The 20,118-nt window shown below is 42.2% G+C and overlaps 1 long non-coding RNA gene across 2 annotated transcripts in view; it reads left to right on the top strand.

Moving 5' to 3' along the window:
- LOC130357596 (uncharacterized) overlaps window positions 1-20,118 on the top strand; it is a 74,366-nt gene that overhangs the window by 20,750 nt on the left and 33,498 nt on the right. Inside the window, exon 1 of one of the 2 annotated variants that reach the window (XR_008889187.1) lies at window positions 19,975-20,099. The exons of the other annotated variant lie outside the window; for it this stretch is intronic. This is a non-coding gene — a long non-coding RNA (uncharacterized LOC130357596). Of the gene's footprint in view, window positions 1-19,974; window positions 20,100-20,118 lie in introns of those variants that run through there. 2 annotated transcript variants of the gene reach the window in all.

Below are 20,118 nucleotides of genomic sequence, written 5' to 3'. Positions count from 1 at the left end.
AGGCAGGTAGGGACCCTCCTCGTGCATCCTAGCTGATCGAGACTCCGCGGTTTCACAGTGGTGGTTCCAATCTGCCCGACTGAGCTGCCGGGAATGCTTTTTTACTTTAGACTCGGCGATCAACTTTGATCGCCGCGTCTGAAGGGTTAATAACAGGCATCACCATGATCAGTAATGTCCAGAATTGGCCGTGGGTCCCAGCCGTACTCCAGTGGAAAACTATATATATATATATATATATATATATATATATATATATATATATACAGTGACCCCCCCCCCCCCCCCGACCTACTATGGCCCCGACATATGATCAAATCGACATACGATGATGATGCTTTTTTATGTCGGGGCCATCGCATTAAGTGCTATCCGGCAGCGCCAAATGCTTAAGCTGCTGCCGGATAGCAGCTTAATGTTCCCCGTGTGGTGCCTTAAGTATTACTTACCCCTCCACGATGCTCCGGGGTGCCCTCCGGGTCCAGCGCTGGTCTTCCGGTGTCTTCTCGGCCCTCTCCGATGACGTCAATACGCTGCTGCGAACGCCATCCAATAGGAATGGCGTACGCAGCGGCGTAATGAAGTCGCTACGCAGGCCAAGTAAGGCCTTGCGGAAGACAGAAGAGGACCGGAGAAGACAGCGGAGGACCGGAGAAGACAGCGGAGAGCCCAGCGGAGGCCCGGGATCACCATCGGGAGCGACGGGGACACCATCTCGAGCGGCGGGGACAGGTGAGTACAGCTTCATATACTTTACATTGCACGAATCCCTCAACATACGATGGATTCGACAAACGATGGCTCGTTTGGAACGAATTACCATCGTATGTTGAGGGACCACTGTATATATATATATATATATATATATATATATATATATATATATATATAGAAAAAAACTACAGTGATCCGGAGGATGTAGGTCTCCCAACTAGTACAAAAATATCAAAAATAGAAAAATAGGGAACCTTTTAAAATATTAATATTTATTGTAATCATTAAAATATGAAAAAATTGAAAAAATCACACCACGTGAAAAAAACTAAAGATATATTGCCACCGCCATATGTTAGTATCTTTCTTGGTGCTCACCTCTCCACATTATTTCATACAGATGAGCGCCCCAACATTATATTCATGTATTAACGCCACAGTCTTTTTAATCACTGTTCACACTTGATTTTAGGTATTTGAGCCAAGAAAAAACGTTCATGCAAACACCGCAAATAGAATCAGTAAAACTGTTGATAATTAACTGCGTCCAGTGCCATTTGTTAAGGTGGATGATTTACTACATGCAGTGTTCCTTTTGATGATATGGGAACACGCTTCAGCGTTTGTCCGTAGTATTTATTATATATGAGTGTCTGCGTTTTTGCAAATGCTAGATGTGCCTCATCATTTGGTATATTGCACCAGGCTCAGTTATCCACATATAACATGTCGGTACAAACACGGTGAGATGTCTAATATAAATGTTACACCAGATTATTCATCCATATAAATCGCATCAATGTGAACGCGGTGAAAACGTTTTATATGACTTTTGGTGCAAAACGTTTCCTTGTCCCATAGGTATTATACAAAGTCCAATAGGTCCACTATCTGCATGTATATCAGCGCCTTATTGGATATTGCACAGTTCCTCTTACATGCACTTCACATAGTCCCAGATATGCATAAATAAGTATTTTTACATTTGCAGACGTGTTACTACCGTATATACTCGAGTATAAGCCTAATTTTTCAGCACGATTTTTCGTATTGAAAACGCCCCCCTCGGCTTATACTCGAGTGAACAAAAAAAAAAATGTTTTTGGCTTTAGCTGTGAGGGGATGGTCCCGGCCGACCATCTCCACCTGTCAATCCCTTATCAGTGATCTTCAACCTGCGGACCTCCAGACGTTCCAAAACTACAACTCCCAGCATGCCCGGACAGCCATCGGCTGTCCGGGCATGCTGGGAGTTGTAGCTTTGAAACATCTGGAGGTCCGCAGGTTGAAGACCACTGAGAAGGGATTGACAGGCGGTGATGATGAAGGGTGTTAATGACGGGGGTCTGGATGATGACAGGGGGGGATGATGACATGGGGGGGATGATGTATTTCTCACCCTAGGCTTATAGTCGGGTCAATAACTTTTCCTGGGTTTTTGGGGTGAAATTAGGGGCCTCGGCTTATTTTCGGGTCGGCTTATACTCGAGTATATACGGTAGTTTAGTTATTATTATTGATAGACAAGTTTGAGCTTCATATATTATTGCACTGTCCCTTAGAATACTAAGATAATTTCATATGTTCACACACACATGGTGGCAATAATAGACAGAGGATGTGAGAAAAAACCTGTTATCTTCTCCTTGTGTTCGTTCACACTGCTCCTCTGTAAGGTATCGGTTCGACGCGTTTCCTTCAGCCTTTAATTCATCAGGAACCGTACTTAGGCTTTCTTACTGTTATTCCAGCATCTCCTTTCTTTTTTGTTTGCTTGTGGAGCGAGCTTGTGCTTAACTCTGATGGCGGTCGCACACTGATTCAAATCTCCACTTGCTATTTAAGCAGGTGTGTAGCCCTCCCCTTCTTCATCATCACTGGATCCTCCTATCATTCCACTACACGTCACTGTGTTCTTTTAGCAGAGCGGAGGTGTTGAATCCAGATGCCTGGAAGGGGATTGTTTGATATGTATCCAGGGGAAAAGGTTTTCCCGTTCCAGAAATCTATTGTCCGTACTTTACAATTGTGTTTTGTTTTTGGTCTAATGATGTTGAATAGGTTCGTATAGATGCTTCAAGATGACTTTGAACTAAATTGCACCTACACCAGTATTTTAGGGAACTGAGCACTGTACCAACTAAATGAAACAGGAAAAACATATAAAATCATTCAGCCCCCGTGGTTTCACCGTTTCTAGCTGGAAGGTCCAGGATGCTTCACATTGTAGGAGCTGTCTATCCCAACTCCCTCCTCTTTTCGGGGGAGGGATCACTTCTATTACCTGAGCTTGCAGGCCTTCTGGGCAGCTATCATGGAACTTAGAAAAATGATTTGCAATTGGTGTGTCCCTGCTGTGTACGATGTCTGCTACGTGTTCTTGGAGTCTTTTTTTAAAAGACCTGAATGTTTTACCCACGTAGTTCGCTGGACATGGACAGGTAAGCATATAGACTACCCCCTTTGTGTTACAATTTGCCAGTTGTTTAGTCATAAATTCTTGTCCTGTACTTGCACTAGTAATATTTTTTCCTGTTTTAATAAAAGGGCACATCACACATTTCCCACATCGGAATGTACCTGTCACCCCTTTTTGTAACCATGTTTCTTTAGATGTTAATGGTTCAAAACAGCTTTTAGTAAGTCTATCCTTTAAATTCTGTCCCCTCCTGTATGTTATCTGGGGTTGCTCTGGTAAAGTTTCTTCCAGGGTCTTGTCACTTTTTAAAATTGGCCAATATTTCTGGATTATGTTTTTTACTTCTAAGTTTTTATCATCATAGGTTCCAATAATTCTGACTGTATTCATGTCCTCTTTTTCTTTGTCTTTTTGGGGGGTAAGTAATTTCGATCTTTGACTCCTTAAAGATCTACTATAGGCTTTCTTCAATATTTTGTTTGGGTAGCCTCTTGCTCTCAACCTAGTTCTTAATTCCTGCGCTTTGATTTTAAACTCTCCTAGGGTGGAGCAGTTACGGCGCACCGTCAAATATTGGCCGGTTGGAATACCCCTCTTCAGCGGGAGTGGATGACTACTATCCCACTGAAGAAGGGTATTCGTTGCGGTAGGTTTTCTATATATGGAGGTCTCGATTGTACAGTCAGGCATGATCCGAATCTGAAGATCCAAAAATTCGATATGGCTCTTACTTATTGTTGAAGTGAACCTCATATTCAGATCATTGTTATTTAATGCTGATACGAATTGCTCGAATTCCTCCTCTGTAGAATTCCATACTAACAGAATATCATCGATAAATCTAAGCCAGATATTCACATGGTCTGTCCATTTTGTCATTTCGTCCGAGAAGACCATTTGGTCCTCCCACCAGCCAAGGTACAGATTTGCGAAAGTGGGGGCGCAGGGGCTCCCCATCGCTGTACCTTGTTGCTGGTGGAAGGACTGACCCTCAAAGACGAAATAGTTTCTTGTGAGTACATATTTTAGGAAATCTAGCACCAGATGGTTATGTGCAGCATATTGTATCCCCCTTGATTTTAAGAAAAATTCTACCGCCTGAATCCCCCTTTCATGAGGGATACTAGAATACAGTGCTTCTACATCCAGTGAGGCCAGATAGGACCCTTCTTCTAATTTGACATCTTCCAATCTTTTAAGTACGTCCGTAGTATCCCTCACGAAAGACGGGAGGGCGTACACAAATGGTCTTAGTACCGCATCGACGTACTGACTTGGAGCCTGTGTGACATTGTCTACCCCCGATACAATAGGTCTTCCCCTCAAAGGGGGGTACCCTTTATGGATCTTGGGTATTGAATAGAAGCAAGCTATTCTTGGAAATTCTGGTTTCAAAAATTGGTACTCAGTGCCGTCAACTAACTTATCACTTTTAGCTCTGTTCAGTATAATTTCTAGTTCTTCACAGAATCTTTTTGTTGGATCAATTGACAGCAGTGAGTAGCACTTTTTGTCTTTTAGTATATTCATACACATTTGTTTATAGTCCTCCCTGGTCATCAAAACAATATTTCCCCCTTTGTCAGAGGGTTTGATGACCAGGGAGGAATCTTTCTCCAAGATATTTAGAGCCTGCCACTCCTGAAATGTTAAATTGTAATTTGTCATTTTTTTATCCAATTGTTTCAGTTCTTTGGTAACAACCTCCAAAAAAATCTCCAAGTTGCTATATTCACCTATTGGGGCTGTTTTAATACTTTTTTTATGCAAGGTGGTAAAGGGACCCTGTCCTTCTGGTGACACTGCAGTCACTGCTAATTCCGTCATGTCCCTCAACAATGGCATGTCTTGTACGTCAAGTCCCAAATTCTGACTTTCTCTCGCCTCTTTAAGTGAAAAATATTTTCTCCACTTCAACTTTCTGATGAATAAATTTAAATCTTTTACCCGCATAAAGGGGTTAAACCTGGTTGTGGGGACAAAGGATAGACCCTTAGCTAATAAATTCATTTCTACAGTGCTCAGTTCCCTATTGGTCAAATTAATAATTTGTAAACTATCTGGTGCTTCCTCCCTCGTATAATTGTCATCTAAGATCCGCTCCTCAGTGGGTAATGTGAGGTAATCGGTGGGTTCTCTAAAAAAAAAAAACCCTGTTGGATCCCCTTGAGCCTCTTGGACCCCTTGAACCTTTTCCTCTTGCCCTATATCCCCTCGCTCGGGCTCCACGTGGAATGTTCTGTACGGTCTGTATTTTTTCATAGTCTGATTCCTCACATTCAGACGACAAGATATCTGTTTCCTGAGATTGTATGTATGTATTTTTAATTATTATATCATACTCTTGTTTACTTTTGAAATCTTGAAGATCCCTCTTGAACTGAGAGTGTTTGCGATCTTTCAAATAAGCTACAAACTTTGATACATTCTCTTCAAGTGGTTTTTCTTTATTTTCAAAGCTCGGATCCTCCTTGAATGTTTTAGTTAGATCAATGGCTGTATTGGGTTTTCCTGTTATTGTTTCCAGTTGTATTTTTTCTCTTCGAGGAGAATCCTCACTAATCCTAGAGAGCTTTCTGTAGCTTCTTTTTGCCACCTTTCTTTGATATGTGCAGTTTGAACCCTTGGAGCTGGAGCTAGGGGTATTCTGAGTCCTCTTGGGACTATTTGATTTGTGAGGTAATTGTCCAGGCTGTAAATTTCCCAGGTAGAGCGAGCATGATCTTTGAATAACTTTGTTATTGTTTTGAAGGCTTATTTAATAGTGGTTGCTTGTGTAGCAAAACTTAGATCTCGCTCAGAGAACACTTCTTTTACATCATTTAGCCATTGATTATTATCTATTTTTCCAGACAATAGTTTAGCCATGCCCTTATCTTTAAGGGGAGTTTTATAGAAAAAACTACAGTGATCCGGAGGATGTAGGTCTCCCAACTAGTACAAAAATATCAAAAATAGAAAAATAGGGAACCTTTTAAAATATTAATATTTATTGTAATCATTAAAATATGAAAAAATTGAAAAAATCACACCACGTGAAAAAAACTAAAGATATATTGCCACCGCCATATGTTAGTATCTTTCTTGGTGCTCACCTCTCCACATTATTTCATACAGATGAGCGCCCCAACATTATATTCATGTATTAACGCCACAGTCTTTTTAATCACTGTTCACACTTGATTTTAGGTATTTAAGCCAAAAAAAAACGTTCATGCAAACACCGCAAATAGAATCAGTAAAACTGTTGATAATTAACTGCGTCCAGTGCCATTTGTTAAGGTGGATGATTTACTACATGCAGTGTTCCTTTTGATGATATGGGAACACGCTTCAGCGTTTGTCCGTAGTATTTATTATATATGAGTGTCTGCGTTTTTGCAGATGCTAGATGTGCCTCATCATTTGGTATATTGCACCAGGCTCAGTTATCCACATATAACATGTCGGTACAAACACGGTGAGATGTCTAATATAAATGTTACACCAGATTATTCATCCATATAAATCGCATCAATGTGAACGCGGTGAAAACGTTTTATATGACTTTTAGTGCAAAACGCTTCCTTGTCCCATAGGTATTATACAAAGTCCAAAAGGGCCACTATCTGCATGTATATCAGCGCCTACAAATTATTAATTTGACCAATAGGGAACTGAGCACTGTAGAAATGAATTTATTAGCTAAGGGTCTATCCTTTGTCCCCACAACCAGGTTTAACCCCTTTATGTGGGTAAAAGATTTAAATTTATTCATCAGAAAGTTGAAGTGGAGAAAATATTTTTCACTTAAAGAGGCGAGAGAAAGCCAGAATTTGGGACTTGACGTACAAGACATGCCATTGTTGAGGGACATGACGGAATTAGCGGTGACTGCAGTGTCACCAGAAGGACAGGGTCCCTTTACCACCTTGCATAAAAAAAGTATTAAAACAGCCCCAATAGGTGAATATAGCAACTTGGAGATTTTTTTGGAGGTTGTTACCAAAGAACTGAAACAATTGGATAAAAAAATGACAAATTACAATTTAACATTTCAGGAGTGGCAGGCTCTAAATATCTTGGAGAAAGATTCCTCCCTGGTCATCAAACCCTCTGACAAAGGGGGAAATATCATTTTGATGACCAGGGAGGACTATAAACAAATGTGTATGAATATACTAAAAGACAAAAAGTGCTACTCACTGCTGTCAATTGATCCAACAAAAAGATTCTGTGAAGAACTAGAAATTATACTGAACAGAGCTAAAAGTGATAAGTTAGTCGACGGCACTGAGTACCAATTTTTGAAACCAGAATTTCCAAGAATAGCTTGCTTCTATTCAATACCCAAGATCCATAAAGGGTACCCCCCTTTTGAGGGGAAGACCTATTGTATCGGGGGTAGACAATGTCACACAGGCTCCAAGTCAGTACGTCGATGCGGTACTAAGACCATTTGTGTACGCCCTCCCGTCTTTCATGAGGGATACTACGGACGTACTTAAAAGATTGGAAGATGTCAAATTAGAAGAAGGGTCCTATCTGGCCTCACTGGATATAGAAGCACTGTATTCTAGTATCCCTCATGAAAGGGGGATTCAGGCGGTAGAATTTTTCTTAAAATCAAGGGGGATACAATATGCTGCACATAACCATCTGGTGCTAGATTTCCTAAAATATGTACTCACAAGAAATGATTTCGTCTTTGAGGGTCAGTCCTTCCACCAGCAACAAGGTACAGCGATGGGGAGCCCCTGCGCCCCCACTTTTGCAAATCTGCACCTTGGCTGGTGGGAGGACCAAATGGTCTTCTCGGACGAAATGACAAAATGGACAGACCATGTGAATATCTGGCTTAGATTTATCGATGATATTCTGTTAGTATGGAATTCTACAGAGGAGGAATTCGAGCAATTCGTATCAGCATTAAATAACAATGATCTGAATCTGAGGTTCACTTCAACAATAAGTAAGAGCCATCTCGAATTTTTGGATCTTCAGATTCGGATCATGCCTGACTGTACAATCGAGACCTCCATATATAGAAAACCTACCGCAACGAATACCCTTCTTCAGTGGGATAGTAGTCATCCACTCCCGCTGAAGAGGGGTATTCCAGGTAATAGAAGTGATCCCTCCCCCGAAAAGAGGAGGGAGTTGGGATAGACAGCTCCTACAATGTGAAGCATCCTGTACCTTCCAGCTAGAAACGGTGAAACCACGGGGGCTGAATGATTTTATATGTTTTTCCTGTTTCATTTAGTTGGTACAGTGCTCAGTTCCCTAAAATACTGGTGTAGGTGCAATTTAGTTCAAAGTCATCTTGAAGCATCTATACGAACCTATTCAACATCATTAGACCAAAAACAAAACACAATTGTAAAGTACGGACAATAGATTTCTGGAATGGGAAAACCTTTTCCCCTGGATACATATCAAACAATCCCCTTCCAGGCATCTGGATTCAACACCTCCGCTCTGCTAAAAGAACACAGTGACGTGTAGTGGAATGATAGGAGGATCCAGTGATGATGAAGAAGGGGAGGGCTACACACCTGCTTAAATAGCAAGTGGAGATTTGAATCAGTGTGCAACCGCCATCAGAGTTAAGCACAAGCTCGCTCCACAAACAAACAAAAAAGAAAGGAGATGCTGGAATAACAGTAAGAAAGACTAAGTACGGTTCCTGATGAATTAAAGGCTGAAGGAAACGCGTCGAACCGATGCCTTACAGAGGAGCAGTGTGAACGAACACAAGGAGAAGATAACAGGTTTTTTCTCACATCCTCTGTCTATTATTTCCACCATGTGTGTGTGAACATATGAAATTATCTTAGTATTCTAAGGGACAGTGCAATAATATATGAAGCTCAAACTTGTCTATCAATAATAATAACTAAACTAGTAACACGTCTGCAAATGTAAAAATACTTGTTTATGCATATCTGGGACTATGTGAAGTGCATGTAAGAGGAACTGTGCAATATCCAATAAGGCGCTGATATACATGCAGATAGTGGACCTATTGGACTTTGTATAATACCTATGGGACAAGGAAGCGTTTTGCACCAAAAGTCATATAAAACGTTTTCACCGCGTTCACATTGATGCGATTTATATGGATGAATAATCTGGTGTAACATTTATATTAGACATCTCACCGTGTTTGTACCGACATGTTATATGTGGATAACTGAGCCTGGTGCAATATACCAAATGATGAGGCACATCTAGCATTTGCAAAAACGCAGACACTCATATATAATAAATACTACGGACAAACGCTGAAGCGTGTTCCCATATCATCAAAAGGAACACTGCATGTAGTAAATCATCCACCTTAACAAATGGCACTGGACGCAGTTAATTATCAACAGTTTTACTGATTCTATTTGCGGTGTTTGCATGAACGTTTTTTCTTGGCTCAAATACCTAAAATCAAGTGTGAACAGTGATTAAAAAGACTGTGGCGTTAATACATGAATACAATGTTGGGGCGCTCATCTGTATGAAATAATGTGGAGAGGTGAGCACCAAGAAAGATACTAACATATGGCGGTGGCAATATATCTTTAGTTTTTTTCACGTGGTGTGATTTTTTCAATTTTTTCATATTTTAATGATTACAATAAATATTAATATTTTAAAAGGTTCCCTATTTTTCTATTTATTTTGTAATTTGTATTATTTTTTTTTATCAACTGGTACCAGAAAGTTAAACAGATTTGTTAATTACTTCTATTAAAAAATCTTAATCCTTCCAGTACTTATCAGCTGCTGTATGTTCTAGAGGAAGTTCTTCTCTTTTTCAATTTCTTTTTTGTCTGACCACAGTGCTCTCCGCTGACACCTCTGTCCATGTCAGGAACTGTCCAGAGTAGGAGCAAATCCCCATAGCAAACCTCTCCTGCTCTGGACAGTTCCTGACATGGACAGAGGTGTCAGCAGAGAACACTGTGGTCAGGAAGAAAATAAATTCAAAAAGAAAAGAATTGCTGTGGACCATACGACAGCTGATAAGTACTGGAAGGATTAAAATTTTTTTAAAGGGTACCTCTCATCAAAAAAACTTTTGATACATTATAGATTAATGTATGCAGAATAACTTTACAATTGCATGTTATTAAAAAATATGCTTCTTTCTATTTAATTTTCCATTTTGAAGAAATGACCACTAGGGGTCTCCCTACCAGTCCCGGCAGCAAGCATTTCAGACTCATGCTGGAGTCCTAAACACTACGAGCTGCCAGTCTGCTTTGTTCCCAAAGGAGAACACTCAGAGCTGCCAGCCTGCTTTGTTCACAGCCTGTTTGGCTGTGAACAAAGCAGGCTGGCAGCTCTGAGTGTTTAGGACTCCAGCATGAGTCAGAAATGCTTGCTGACAGTACTGATCAGGAAAAATACAATAGAAAGAAGCATATTTTTCATTTACATGCTATTGGAAAGTTATTCAACATTCATTAATCTAAAATATATCAAAAGTTTATTTGATGAGAGATACCCTTTAATAGAAGTAATTTACAAATCTGTTTAACTTTCTGGCACCAGTTAATAATAAAAAAATTTTTTTCCAACGGAGTACCCCTTTAATCCCAAATTAACTTATTAACGGTAGATATTGTGATATTTGTTTCTGGAGGATTTGCTTGACTTGGCCATTGTGTCCCCTCACCTAGACATGAATGGAGGGGGCGTGGGTATAAGATAAGATGTCCCCCTTCAAAGTGACTTTCATGTCAGATATCTAAGCTGTAGTCCTCCGGTTCTGTCCAGACACAGTCCAGCATATCCTTGGATATTGACTCTGGGTTGTTTCAGATTAGTCCGATCCTGTGGCTGAGAGGGAAGATATATTATGGGGGAGATTTATCAAAACCTGTTCAGAGGAAAAGATGCCCAGTCGCCCATAGCAACCAATCAGATCGGTTCTTTCATTTTTAACAAAGCCTCGGCAAAAGTGAAAGAAGTGATTTGATTGGTTGCTATGGGCAACTGGGCAACTTTTCCTTTGCACAGGTTTTGATAAATCTCCCCCTATATCCTTAATGGAGCCCCCACAGAAAGAAGTCACAGGGTGTTAGATCTGGTGATCATGGAGGCCAGCGCAACAGTGGCGAATTATTGTTTCCAGCGCAACTGGTCCAATGTTGTGGTAGAGTTTCATTCAGTAATCGGCAAATGGAAATGTGGAGATGACCATCCTGCTGATGTTTGGCAGATCTTCCTCTGTCTGTGGTATAAGCCGTTCCCATAACATGTTTTGGTAGGTGCGAGCAGGGACAGGATCCTTGGCAAAAAAGAGGTGGGCACCTCATCCCTGAATACCAGCCTTATAGCGGGTTCATCCTCTCCCAATCGTCACTGTAAGTCGGTTTCAGTTTCGGTTTGTTGTCTGGCCTCATCTCCTGAAGAAGATATATTCTGTATATAGGTAGATCACTCCTCATATTTGTAGAATGTTTATTGAAGTGTTGTTGACTTATATCGAGAATCCTCCTACATCGGCCGCCCCCGCCACGTTCCCCGTCAGTTTTATACATATTTGGTCTATTTCTACAAGGCTGTTTTGCATAAAATAACTTAAAGGGGTACTCCGACCCTAAGACATCTTATCCCCTTTCCAAAGGATAGGGGATAAGATGTCTGACCACAAGTCGTGACGTCATGATACTCCGGCCCCGTGATCAGCACTTGGCAGTTTATGAACTGGCAGTGCGGCATACAGCTCAAAGAGGTGGGTGCCGAATGCAAGATTGTGGGGGTCCCCTTTGGGCCGGAGTACCCCTTTAAGGAAGGGGAGCATCAGCCATGTGCATTTCCGGATGATCGATTCCTCCTCCACATACCTGTATCGGTGTTGTGTCTGTACCTCACAGGCCAAGAGCTTTTCATGTGGAGTTTAGTCAATTATGCAGCTTTGCAGACAGTACTGCACCATAAAGTGTCTATTATTCTGATTCTTTTCTTCAAATGATATGTTTCAATACAATTTTGCTTGCAGAGATACGGAAAAGGTTAGGAAAGCTTGAAAAATAGAGAAATGCTATTACGTACATCTCACCCAAGGAGCACTGCCTTAAAGGAAAACGGTCATCCTGTTCACCCACACTGAACCCAATACACCGGGTTATAGTGCGAGTGAACAGAAGATCAATGTGGGGTCTATGACTAATATACATACCTGCAGTCTGGTGCCCGGTCCCACTGAAGATCCTCTTCTATCTTTTCTGAATTGCGTGCTGGAGGCGGGCACGCTAGGTGAATTTGAATAGTCATGGTCGTTAGTCACGTGAGCGCCTGTGCCTACTGAGTGCTCACGTGACCAGCGACCATGAATAATCAAATCCAGCCGGCAGGCCCGCCTCCAGCACGCAATTCAGCGCAGACAGAAACCGAGCGGGCGCCGGACTGCAGGTATGTATATTAGTCAGAGACCCCGTATCGGTCTCCTGTTCACCTGCATTATAACTCGGTGTATTGGGCTTAGTGTGGGTGAGCGGGATAACCGTTTTCCTTTAAACACTTTTTGCTTGATCTCCCTTTTGATTTTTTGCCCTTCTTGAGGCTGTTCAAATAGGATCCCAGAGTCAATAATAGGGATTGAGAATCGGTGCAGTAGAGAGATGGCGGTCTGGAGGTTGGCTGGAACCACCATCATAGGATTGCCTCATGGAGAGAACTTTTGTCCTATTCCAGCTCTACGTGTGGAAGTCAAAGAGGGGGATCCCCTGCTTGAGCCCTATTTTACTAACCCTCCTTCGCTGGGCTACTCAATGGCCGCCATAAAAGTAACAGTGACTTTTCAAGTTTTTGAGGGATACCAAATGATGCCTTTAACCCCTTGGTGGATGCACGCTCAGGATGGGAGTATGGATTGGGCTCAGTAGATGAGCCTGCTCCAAAGATAGGTGCAAGTTGCTATCAGCAGCCAACACTCACCATCACTGACCTATGTTAGACTTCAGTCTGTTGCCAGTCATTTACCACCCTAAATGTCACGGTCAATAGTGACCACAGCATTAAGTGGTTATTTGATAGGTTAAGCAGCTGTATGAGTGGCCTACTGAAAGCCTTCGTAGCTGTCATGTCAGATCTACTATTACAGCCTATTGTAAGCAGTCTGTAATCAGGGCCGGAGGAGAGGGTTTGTTACAGTGTGTCATCCCAGTAGTAAGGAGATTATATGAGGAGGGGGTTTGTTACTGTGTGTCACCCCCGTAGTAAGGTGATTACATGAGGAGGAGGTTTGTTACAGTGTGTCACCCCTGTAGTAAGGCGATTACATAAGGAGGGGGTTTGTTACAGTGTGTCACCCCAGTAGAAAGGTGATTACATGAGGAGAGGGTTTGTTACAGTGTGTCACCCCAGTAGAAAGGTGATTACATGAGGAGAGGGTTTGTTACAGTGTGTCGCCCCCGTAGTAAGGTGATTACATGAGGAGGAGGTTTGTTACAGTGTGTCACCCCAGTAGTAAGGAGATTACATAAGGAGGGGGTTTGTTACAGTGTGTCGCCCCTGTAGTAAGGTGATTACATAAGGAGGAGGTTTGTTACAGTGTGTCACCCCTGTAGTAAGGCGATTACATGAGGAGGAGGTTTGTTACAGTGTGTCACCCCAGTAGAAAGGTGATTACATGAGGAGAGGGTTTGTTACAGTGTGTCACCCCAGTAGTAAGGAGATTACATGAGGAGGAGGTTTGTTACAGTGTGTCATCCCAGTTGTAAGGTGATTACATGAGGAGGGGGTTGTTACAGTGTGTCATCCCAGTAGTAAGGAGATTACATGAGGAGGGGGTTTGTTACAGTGTGTCACCCCTGTAGTAAGGTGATTACATGAGGAGGAGGTTTGTTACAGTGTGTCACCCCTGTAGTAAGGCGATTACATGAGGAGGAGGTTTGTTACAGTGTGTCACCCCAGTAGAAAGGTTATTACATGAGGAGAGGGTTTGTTACAGTGTGTCACCCCAGTAGTAAGGAGATTACATGAGGAGAGGGTTTGTTACAGTGTGTCACCCCAGTACTAAGGTGATTAAATAAGGAGCGGGTTTGTTACAGTGTGTCATCCCAGTAGTTAGGTGATTACATCAGGAGGAGGTTTGTAACAGTGTGTCACCCCAGGAGTAAAGTGGGGCATGTCAAAGGGCGGAGCCAATGGTCCGGGTCAAGGGGCAGCAAATTTTGTTTTTGCCTAGGGTGGCAAAAATCCTTGCACTAGGCCAGTCTGTAATAGTGGATATGACATGACAGTGCAAAACAATATAAGATATTCCAGGCAAAGTTCCACGATGGAACATTCAACATGTGAACAGAGCAGCAGAATTCTCATTGAGATCAATGTGAGAAGCTGTAAGTGGAATCTGTGCAGAATCATAGTGTGAACAGGGCATTAGAATGCGGAAAAAACAAAAACACATTTTAGACATAGACCTGCAAGGTTGACTGGAGTCCCATTTCGTCTTCCGTGATGTCTTATATTGCAGAATTAAATCAAATGTATGTTAAATCTTATGACCTCCTATGTATGAATCCAAGGAAAGGATAATAGAAAGAAGAAATAAAAAAGAGGAGAATTGAGATTGTTGGGTATAGTTAGGTCTTTTTATGCTTTCTTCTCTCTTGTCTTGTTGTTTAGATATATTTGTTACCTTTTTATTTCTTCTGTTCCTCATCATATTGTTATACAGATATATAAACCCCTTGTCTCAGTCAGGCGAAAGGAATAAAAAAGGCAAAGCTATAGCGATGGATTATGATCAAAGGGAATCATTGAGGGAAGTGATGCTGTAAACTCCGGCGGGAGATATTTCCTAACATCAGCAGGGAGCTGTGGAATTGAAAGAAAGAACATTTCATCCTTTGCTGTTTTGTCGCATCACATGACACCGGTGTTAGGAGTAGAAAAATAGAGGGTTTTTTTGTTTTATTTTTTTCCATTTCAAACAAGGTTTTTCAGGATAAAATGAAGAGATTCTTGTTAATATGTGAAATGTTTGCATTCTATATTTTTATATTTTAGGATGAATCATTCTAGATTAAAGGGGTATTCCAGGGAAAACTATATATATATACAGTGATCCCTCAACTTACAATGGCCTCAACATACAATAGTTTCAACATACAATGGTCTTTTGTGGACCATTGTAACTTGAAACCAGACTCAACATACAATGTACAGACAGTCCAGATCTGTGAAACGTGTCACAACTGGAAGAACCGACCAATCAGAATGGGCATTTTACTGGGAAATCACCTCTATTACTGAAGTGCATGCACTGACTGGCTGTCTGGTAGCGCCCCCTACAGTACGCGGAGGAACTACAAGTTCTGTACTACTCCTTACCTGTGCCAGGGTTAGCTGCTCCTTTTGGACACCAAGAAAGGGTGGCTCCATTTGGGACACTGTGTGTACTGTATAGGACCCTGAAGAAGCTCCTGTCCTACATAAACCATTGTTTCCCAACCAGGGTGCCTCCAGCTGTTGCAAAACTACAACTCCCAGCATGCCTGGACAGCCAGCGGCTGTCCGGGCATGCTGGGAGTTGTAGTTTTGCAACAGCTGGAGGCACCCTGGTTGGGAAACACTGACATAGACAGTAATAACAGCTCCCAGCAGATCTTTCTTACTTTTATATGTAAGAATTTGCTTTATCTATATTAGTTTTCTACTTATTTTTATTTAATCCTCACATTTTCCTATTTTTTGATGACATTTTGGTGGCTTCAGAACCAATTACCAGGTTTCCATAGAGTTCTGGTCTCAACATACAATGGTTTCAACATACAATGGTCGTCCTGGAACCAATTAATATTGTAACTTGAGGGACCACTGTATATATATATATATATATATATATATATATATATATATATATATATATATAATGAACTGGCTCCGGAAAGTTAAACAGATTTGTAAATTACTTCTATAAAAAAAAAATCCTAACCCTCCCAGTAGTTATCAACTGCTGAAGTTGAGTTGTTCTTTTCTGTCTGACCACAGTGCTCTCTGCTGACACCTCTGCTTGTCTCAGGAACTGTCCGAAGCATTAGAGGTTTGCCATGGGGATTTGCTCCTGAGGCAAGCAGAGGTGTCAGCAGAGAGCACTGTTGTCAGAAAGAAAAGAATAACTCAACTTCAGCAGCTGATAACTATTGAAAGGAGTATGTTTTTTTTTAATAGAAGTCATTTACAAATCTGTTTAACTTTCTGAGCCAGTTGATATAAAAAAAAAAAAAAAAAAATAACATTCCTGTAATACCCCTTTAACCCCTTTCTAAACCATAATGTAATATTACGGCAGGGGCTTTACCTGACCTACTATGAAAGGGGTACTCCGTCGCTAGACATCTTACCCCCTATCCAAAGGATAGGGGATAAGATGTTAGGTCACAGGGGTTCTGCCACTGTGGACCCCTGCGGCTGCAGAGTGAACTTTGCTCCGTGTTGGATGACTGGGGAAGCGGGGCAGAGGCTCGTGACATCACGGCCACGCCATGCTCGTGACGTCACCGCCACGCGCCCTCAATGCGAGTCTATGGGAGGGGGTGTGATGGCAATCAAGCCCCCTCCCATAGACTTGCATTGAGGGGCATGGCTGTGACATCAAGAGTGGGGCGCGGCTGTGACGTCACAAGCCTCTGGCGCTGCACCCAACGCTCTAAACGAACAACGGGTGATCGCGAGGGACCCCACGATCAGACATCTTATCATCTATCCTTTGATAGCCTTTGATACCCTTTGACAGCCATGTTACTATCACAAGGGCCAGGATGGGATAACTTACATCCTGACAGTTACCGGTTCAGTGTTGCGAGCAAACTTGGTCGTAGTATAGGGGGTTCTCTGTATGGGGGCGGGGAGGGGGGGGGTACTATGAAAAGAGTCTGGATTCATGGTCCCCAATGCCATCTCTTGTACAAGCTTGTTGCATGACTATTAGGCTAAGTTTCCACTAGTTGCTAAACTGACACATGGTGTTTTTCCTGAGGCCATACTTTGGCAGGGAGTCAATAGGGAATTACAAAATGTCAAACTCACTTAGCGTTTTGGGATTGAAATTTTTTCCTAATTTTGACAGTTTTTCTGTAGTTTTAGGCTCAGTGGCTCGTAGCATAACTAATGCCATAGTTTCAGCACTTACCTTCTGCTGATCCTCCGATGCGGCTGATGTTGCTCTCCCATCCTCCAGCCCCAATCTTTTTCCTGGTTCCTGTTTTTGGGGCCAGACACGTAACACTTTGCGTCAGCTAACCGCCGGCTGCAGTAATGTCCTGCCTCGAACGTGATAGGCTGAGCGTTAGTGTCAGGTAATGGCCCTGGGTCAGGCCTCCTTCCTGGAGCCCGAGCCCATTACATGACACTACTAATCAGCCAATAACCGTCATAGACGGGACATAGATGTAGCCAGTGATTGGCTGATCTTCAGTGTTACATGTCGGTCCCAAAAACCAGGTAGAAGAATGGGTCCAGAAGATGGGAGAGGAGAAATATTGGTGGCATCAGGGGAGCAGGGGAAGGTAAGTTTATTACTTTAATGGTGGCAGCCTCGGCATTTAGCATAAATAAATAAAAATTGTCCGGAGTACCCCTTTAAGATCAGTGAGAAACAATGACAAAATACCAGCAAAACTAAATACAATTAATTAAAATCCAACTCAATGCGCAAACAATTTATTAGATCAGTGCCGAAATGAAAGAAAATAATAATAATTTTTGCGTGGTCCAGTTTGGCCCTCAAGGGGTTAAGCGAAGAAAATTCTAAGAAAATTAAAGATTAAAAATTTCAAACTCGAAAATCCCATTCTCCTGACAGCTAACATGTTTTTGAGGTTAGCAGCTCCTTCGACTCCCTACCTCCGAGAGTTAAATGAAAAAAAAAAAGCGCCAGGGATAAAATAGTATGAATAATCTAAAATAATGTTCCTTCCCAAGGGCAAGTGGATTACAACTTCAGGTTCATGCTTTTGAAAAATGAAAGCTGGATCGCATTAAAATTTTATTATTACCAAGCTCTTTTATTCTATCTCAAATGTTAAACATTGTAATGCGGCTTTTACATTTCACCGGAATCTTCAGGCGCAGGACAGATTTATTTTTATTAAATTTTTTCCATAAAAAATGAATAAATAAGTAAAAAAAAAAAAATGGTAATGGAGTTTGGTTAAATACTACAGGTCCAGACAATTACCCTAATAGGAAAATGATAGCATATTTCCTATATTATTCACAAAAGCCATTGAGGAAACCCGCCCTAAGTGCCTGGCAGTAGAATGAGAATAATACCATATTTTTCGCCCTATAGGACGCATCGACATATAAGACGCACCCTATTTTAAAGGTGCAAAATCTAGAAAAAAAAGATTCTGAACCCAACAGTGATCTTCAACCTGCGGACCTCCAGATGTTGCAAAACTACAACTCCCAGCATGCCCGGACAGCCAAAGGCTGTCCGGGCATGCTGGGAGTTGTAGATTTGCAACATCTGGAGGTCCGCAGGTTGAAGACCACTGGTAGGAGGTAATACTCACGTGTCCCAGCCACTCCGGATCCATCACCGCTGCCCTGGATGTGGCTCCATCGCTGTCGCCGCGTCCCCGTGGTGTCCCCGACGCTCCGGACGTCTTCTTCCCCCGGGATCCACGCTCTCCGTCGCCGTCATCACGTCGCTACGCACGCCGCTCCTATTGGATGACGGGACGACGTGATGACGTCGAAGGAGAGCGCCGGCCGTGCAGGGGATCCCGGCACGGAGCAGACACCGAGGAGGCAGGTAAGTTCCCTCCCGGTGTCCTGTAAGCTGTTCGGGACGCTGCAATTTCACCGTGGCGGTCCCGAACAGCCCGACTGAGCAGCCGGGTTAGTGTCACTTTCGCTTCAGACGTGGCGGTCAGTTTTGATCGCCGCGTCTGAAGGGTTAATACAAGGCATCATCGCGATCGGTGATATCCTGTATTAGCCGCAGGTCCCGGCCGTTGATGACCGCTAAGACCGTCCCGATAGGTGTGTATTCGCCGTATAAGACGCACCAACTCTCCCCCCCCACAGTTTTGGGGAAGAAAAAGTGCGTCTTATACGGCGAAAAATACGGTAATAGTATATTTACAGCAGGGAAATATATCAGCGGTGGGCGGTAAATATGAAGGTCAGGGCTGAAGAATGTATTGTTCTCCATTAATTTTTTACATGTACAGGATAAAGGTATTTTACAGGCTTTAGGGGGAAAAAAAGTACTTGCTGCTGCATACAAGATGGTGAGAAAAAAATGTTTTAGGACAATGTAGAGGTGTTTTGAAAAAACTAAATAAATTGGGTTTACCCAAATCTGATTTTTATTGTGATTCTTCCTCTAATGACCATTTAGAGGTCACTAACTTTCTACAGGGTTTTCCTCTGTAGCACTCTGACCTCTGAGGGCTTTATCTGGTGGTGCAGGGGGTTTCCTGCTTAAGAGCAGAACGTGCGCAAGATCCCCATGTTGCTTACATCATGTTTTTACCATTAAAAATACCAAAACAATGGTCAAGGAAGTAGTCCATAGCTTGCCTAGCAGTGGAACCCTCTCACCAGATACAGGGTTTCATGCTCAGGAGCAGAAGTTGTAGTAGAATGTGGCACATGATCCCTGTGCAGCATGGTGCACCTTCTGCTCCTAAGCAGGAAACTCCTGTCATTTTGACAGGAGTCCCTGGTCTATTACAATAAAAAGTGTGTTGCTATTCATTGCTGTTTACTGTATGATCCACAGAGGTGAGTGATGATGCAATGCCTCACCACCTCAAGAGTATTACATGATTAAAAAAAAAAAAAAAGAATCATATGTTTCTTGGGGCTGTTAACAATAAAAAGCAAATTATACTTTCAGAGCCTTTACATGGCTTGCAGGGCTCAAGTCCTTCAGGAATATGAGGGAGCTGAGTTCCTGCACGTCCACAGCAGGAACACCGTTCCCATATCTGGAGTCCTGCAGGACCAGCCTTGATCTTAGGTGAGTTCCCACACTTTTT

The sequence above is a fragment of the Hyla sarda genome, chromosome 2, assembly GCF_029499605.1.
Source record: "Hyla sarda isolate aHylSar1 chromosome 2, aHylSar1.hap1, whole genome shotgun sequence".
Classification (NCBI taxonomy): Eukaryota; Metazoa; Chordata; class Amphibia; order Anura; family Hylidae; genus Hyla; species Hyla sarda.
This window is presented reverse-complemented; position numbering and strand designations above follow the sequence as displayed.